The sequence below is a fragment of the Nanorana parkeri genome, unplaced genomic scaffold, assembly GCF_000935625.1.
Source record: "Nanorana parkeri isolate BGI_ZX_2015 unplaced genomic scaffold, ASM93562v1 scaffold747, whole genome shotgun sequence".
Classification (NCBI taxonomy): Eukaryota; Metazoa; Chordata; class Amphibia; order Anura; family Dicroglossidae; genus Nanorana; species Nanorana parkeri.
Window position 1 is genome coordinate 128,054 of NW_017307015.1, and position 6,445 is coordinate 134,498.

Below are 6,445 nucleotides of genomic sequence, written 5' to 3' on the forward strand. Positions count from 1 at the left end.
TTGGTTTAAATTTGCCCAGTGGGTGTGTTTGCTGTCTCCTGCCCGAGATCTTTCGATTGGAAAAGCAAAGGTTCTGGGTGGAAAATTGTCAGCTGAACAGCACCTGCATCCAATCAGATGCCGGCACTGTTCAACATTTTGACAGCCAGCTGGGCCAATTATTAAAATACAATAGCTGCAGCAGGAGATTCCTCTAACCACATGGCTTTGCTTGCATGGGGGAATCTGTTAGATTTTTTTTTTGCCCGCTCATCCCAAAATTTGAACAAAAAACAATCTACCAGTGTATACTCAGCTTTAGAAGTGTGCCGCCATTATTTTTTTACTTTTCTAGGCATTTTTTTATTTATATATTTGTTTTTTATATATAAGATGTCTTGATACAATTCAGATAGTTCCATATAATGAAGCAGAAAAGACTAAAAAAGAATAACTTTCTACAAGCTTGAAGCTAGGTACCAATAATTTTCAAAACCAAATGCAACTTCCATATTTAACTCAGTGCAGGCTTCCATTGAAGAGACACTACAGTGTATAGTCCTTGTAATGTTTTCTATATATACAGCTTAATGTAAATAATCTTATCAAGGTTAATAGTTTACAAATCTTGTTTCTATAGTTTGCAAGTATATGTGTACGTAGGGGCAGCTAGATTTGATCATTATATAAACAGGCTTCTTCTAGCCAATTATCTTATCTTACAGATAGTCTGTCTGATTGAAAATAATAGATTATTTTGCAGTCTCTAATCATGTGAAACATTCACAATGCACAGGGTACATGTCATGTTTGCCTAGGTTCTGAGCAGCATTTTTTATGTTTTAGCACAAATAGGTGTTTTTTTTTTTTGCTCAAAAAGTTATCATTTTGTAATATTAACTTGAGCATCACTGACTTACACAAAGTGTGATTTTTGTTTTCCTTTTAATTCTCCATGAACTTTATTTAACAAGAAAAGCATGTGTACAAAACAGATCATAGCAGCAGGTTGTTGTCATGAAACCATATAAAAGGGCGAGACTGTCATAGCTCAAAAACTCAGGCTGTTGACAAAACATCAGTTCTTTCAATCAAAAGGAGAAGAGATTGGGTCTCAATGGAACCCCTGTCTGCCTCGGGCTATCCATTGATATACTAAAGTGGATGACTCCGAAGCAGAGACCGGCGGTCTTGGCTCCAACGTTGTCTCAATCTTTGGTAATATGGGACACAGTGAGGGGGAGCAGAGACTTTGTCTCGTCATACACCCCTCTGACACCAATCTTTCATAACCTCAGGTTTATCCCAGGGATGCAATATGAAGCGTTTCATTGGTGGCAAGACAAAGGCCTGTATCGTATAGCACAATACTTTCGGGACCGCAGCCCTATAACCTTGGGATACTGCCAAGGGGTACTGTATATGCCGAACTCTGAACTGTTTAGATTCTGCCAGTTAAGTCATTTTTTGGCCTCTCTACAGACACCTGCACGAGAGAGGCCGTTTTCAACGGCATATGAAAGATGGTGTCTAGATGAAAAGGGTCAGAGGGGTGGAATAGCATTGATCTACTCATACTTAGTAGAATCGGAGGTAAAATTACCATACATGCTAAAATGGGAATGGGACTTAGCAATGGATATCTCTAAGGAAGCCTGGCAAAGGTGCTGCACTCGGGGATTCTCAGGACTTCTAAATATATCACTAATGGAGGCAAACTATAAAGTAATGTCCCGGTGGTATTTGGTCCCATCCAGGTTGGCTAAAATCTACCCAGATGCGTCTAATGCATGCTTTAGGGGCTGCACCGCACCCGGTACTATGTATCATACTTGGTGGCAATGCCCTAAACTTAGACCCTTCTGGAATAGGTTTTATGCCCTTACATACAGAGTAATGAGTATTCACATTCCAAGAGAAGCTCAATATATATTGTTGAATTACCCAATCCCAGGGCTATCAAAAGCCCAGAATAGACTAATCTCTTTCTTTGTACTGGCGGCTAAAATCACCATTGCCAAAGCCTGGAAGCAATCAAAGATCTCCTTTAAACAATTTAAAACTAAAATATCATGGATCATGATACACGAGAAATTAAACAGTATACTCCAGGATAAAGAACAAGGATTTGAAGTAATATGGTCTCCTTGGATGAAATATAATAACATGTAGTTGCTAAATGAACTAAGATAATGCACGCGAAGAGGGATGAGAGGGAACCCATCAGGAGTCATTTTTATTCTGTAAGGTGGGATGAGTGAGAGGGGAGAGAAGACCTAATTAGTGACACCTCCCCCTACTCCCATCCCACTATGTCGTTTATTTTATTTTTTTGCGTTGTGTGTTTGGGTTTTTTGCTATTTCTGTTTATTTTTAAGTGGTTTATATGGTCTGTTGATATACCATTAAGACGGACGGGACATATCTATGAGTTTTTATCACGCAAAAGTATTAAAAGGAGGATGTTGTTATGTGTTGATTGGTATAAGGAGAAGGATACCAAATTAAAACCCGTAAATAATAACGATATGCACCACTAGTGTTGTATGTTTTAAGCAATTAGTGTGGTATGTTGTGAGTGTTTTATGTATTTATTGTAAAAAACAAATAAAATACTTTGAAAGAGAATACTTTGAAAGACAAAAGGAGAAGAGCACCTATGGTACTATTAGGGGATAGGGGGAGTCATACTGTTTATTTTTATTGTCATGCTATATGGGGCCTGGAAGCCCAAAGAGAATGGTAAGGAAAATAAAAAAAAAGGGGGAAGGCTAGCAGAGAAAAAAAAAAGGAGGCACCAGACAGGACAGACTAGGATCCCAACCTCCTGGAGGGACAAGAAGCACGAAGTGTGATTTTTTTAATGGTTAGTCCACTCCCCCTCCAACTGGGAGAAGGGAAGATTCTCAATAATTGTATTCCCAAGATTTAAAGTGTGTATTTCACCCTTACAGGCTGATCCTAATGTACACCAAAGGCTGGTTTTACAACCTGAACTTGCACTACACAGGGAATAATCAGCCACACTGATCTGAAGCTATGTAAGCTGCTTTGTTTACATCTGAGTACCTGAGGGCAACTAATCCACTACCACGTCATTATGATAATACATTTAAAAAAAAGAAAAAAGTAATTTTCAGGAGGACTAGGCCTTCCACACCTTGCACTTTATTACAGGAATGCGCTCCTAGCTCATATTTTGGATGGGATTTTCCATAGTAAGGAGAAGATATGGATTGACATAGTAAACACACTTTCTCTATCCCTCGTCTTCCCTGGGTGCACCCGAGACCAGTCCTCACTGTCTCTTTTCCCTCTAGAAATTGTCTCTCTTCTGTGGGTCTGTGACTATGCAGTTAAACAGTGGGCCATCTTCTTTTATGTGGGCCCCATGACTCTGAATATGGGAAGTCTGGCTTTCCCCCCCAGGGTTTATCATGTCTCCTTCCTTTGCTGGTCACCGCCTCCTTACCCAATAACACAGGCATTGTCCACCGGCTGACTTTACCCTCTATGATAAACATCCATCTTGACCACAGTGTGACCCTTTCTGGTCTAGTATTTTTGCCATATTTAGAGCAGTGATGACCTTGGACATCTCTACGATGCCAAAATAGCCCTTCTCTCAAGGCTTCCATTTCCACAAAAATACCCTCTTTAATTTTTTCCTAAAAGCTACCAGGACAGTCATTTCCATGCATTGGAAGACTATGCACACCCCCGTGATGTGAGAATGGGTTTCGGAACAGCCCCACCTTGATAGAATAGAAGAACTGACTGCTAAATTTTGTGATCAATATACTGCATACATGACAATATGGACTTTTTGGATCATTTACATGAGTTCTTCACAATTTCAAGATGCCTTGATGTGGAGATCACAAATTTTTTTTTTTATACGCCTGGGGGCTTACCCTCCATTCCTTGTTTCACCTGGTACTATTCTCCTCTCCTTTCCTCCCTCTCTTACTGTCCTTATTTCTTTTATCTTGAATTTCCTCTTACTCTCTGACCTTCGTTTTCTTTCTTTACTGCTTCTGCTTTTCTCCTCCAATGCAACCTGTCAGTCTGATGGGACAACAGTATCTTAGCGTCTACCTACCTGTTCTCTTTTATCTCCACTGATATTACACATTGATTTTTTTGATCTTTTTTTATTATACTGTCCTCTTGTGCAACATACATGGTTGTTCTTTATAAGCAGACATTGCCAATGTGTGCAATATGTGGGACTGCCTATCACCTAGATCTGAAGGCTGGTTCTATCGTTTCTGCTTATTTCAAAAATTTTATTTTTTAAATAAACAATAGCTGGGTACTCCTTTGAATTGAAGTAGAGACCTTGCTTTGCAAGGTCACCTTGGCATGCATGTTTTTCTCTCCCATATCTTTGCAGGTGTATGCAAACAAATGCCAGCGTTCTTTAATTTAAATATAAAATACTTTTTGCATTTAGCAAGCAAACACAAAGGGCCATAAAACAATTTAAAGCCCAGCATCGGCAGAAGAACTGCAACTAGTTTCTAATAGCATCAATAGAAGTACCCAAATAATGGACTGGTTCAGTTGCTTTATGTAGTCACAACTAGCAGCATGGGGGACATTTATGAACGTAGTGCAGTTACCAAATCGCGCACCATGCAAATGAGTGTGCAAATGATTTGCAGTTCCCATTCTACATTTTGTAGCTGAACGTTTGTGATTGCCATGCCACTTCTTCTTTTACAAATGTCTTCCTTTTTTCATACATTTGTTGCAAGAGTTTAGGACTAGAGTGAGGCAAAATCAACTCAGCTATCTGGTTGTAATTAAGAAGTGATGTGGGCCACTTTTTAAACTGGTGCAATTATTTACAAAATTACTTTTATGAAAGCTATTTTATAGGCAATTTGAAACAAGTTGGCAAACCTGCCACCCTTTTTGCATAAAAAATGGGCTCAAATTATTTATTATATTTACAATTATGATTTTTTGATAAATTATGATAAATCTTTTTTACATCAAGCCACTTTCACCTGACCGTTCCTTCTGTCCTTCACTAATGGCCAGTGAGTCTGCAAATACAATCAAGAAGACTAAAAAAAAAATACACTATATTGCCAAAAGTATTGGGACACCTGCCTTTACACGCACATGAACTCTAATGGCATCCCGGTCTTAGTCCGTAGGGTTCAATATTGAGTTGGCCCACCCTTTGCAGCTATAACAGCTTCAACTCTTCTGGGAAGGCCGTCCACAAGGTTTAGGAGTGTGTCTATGGGAATGTTTGACCATTCTTCCAGAAGCGCACTTGTTAGGTCAGGTACTGATGCTGGACGAGAAAGCCTGGCTCGCAGTCTCCGCTCTAATTCATCCCAAAGGTGTTCTATTGGGTTGAGGTCAGTACTCTGTGCAGGCCACTCAAGTTCCTCCACCCCAAACTCGCTCATCCATGTCTTAATGGACCTTGCTTTGTGCACTGGTCCGCAGTCATGTTGGAACAGAAAGGGGCCATCCCCAAACTGTTCCCACAAAGTTGGGAGGATGAAATTGTCCAAAATGTCTTGGTATGCTGATGCCTTAAGAGTTCCCTTCACTGGAACAAAGGGGCCAAGCCCAACCCCTGAAAAACAACCCCACACCCTAATCCCCCTCCACCAAACTTTACACTTGGCACAATGCAGTCAGCCAAGCACCGTTCTTCTGGCAACCACCAAACCCAGACACGTCCATCGTATTGCCAGACAGAGAAGCGTGATTCGTCACTCCAGAGAACATGTCTCCACTTCTCTAGAATCCAGGGGTGGCGTGCTTTACACCACTGCATCCGACACTTTGCATTGCACTTGGTGATGTAAGGCTTGGATGCAGCTGCTCGGCCATGGAAACCCATTCCATGAAGCTCCCTACGCACTGTTGTTGTGCCAATCTGAAGGCCACATGAAGTTTGGAGGTCTGTAGCTATTGACTCTGCAGACAGGCGACTTCTGTGCACTGTGCGCTTCAGCATGCGCTGACCCCGCTCTGTCATTTTACGTGGCCTACCACGCCATGGCTGAGTTGTTGTTGTTCCCAGTTGCTTCCACTTTGTTAAAATACCACTAACAGTTGACCGTGTAGCATTTAGTAGCAAGGACATTTCACACATGGACTAATTGCACAGGTAGCAACCTATCATAGTACCACGTTTGAATTCACTGAGCTCCTGAGAGCGACCCATTCTTTCAAAAATGTTTGTAGAAGCAGTCTGCATGCCTAGGTGCTTGATTTACTACACCTGTGGCCATGGAGGTGATTGGAACACCTGAATCCAATGATTTGGAGGGGTGTCCCAATACTTTTGGCAATATAGTGTATGTAGGCTGCCATTATTAACCTCTTAAGGTGCCCATACACCTTACAATTATCTGCAGATTTTCTGTGGTCAGATGGAAAAAGTGCAACAGATTGGCCCAGGTGGAGATGACTCCATCCACACAGTTAAGTG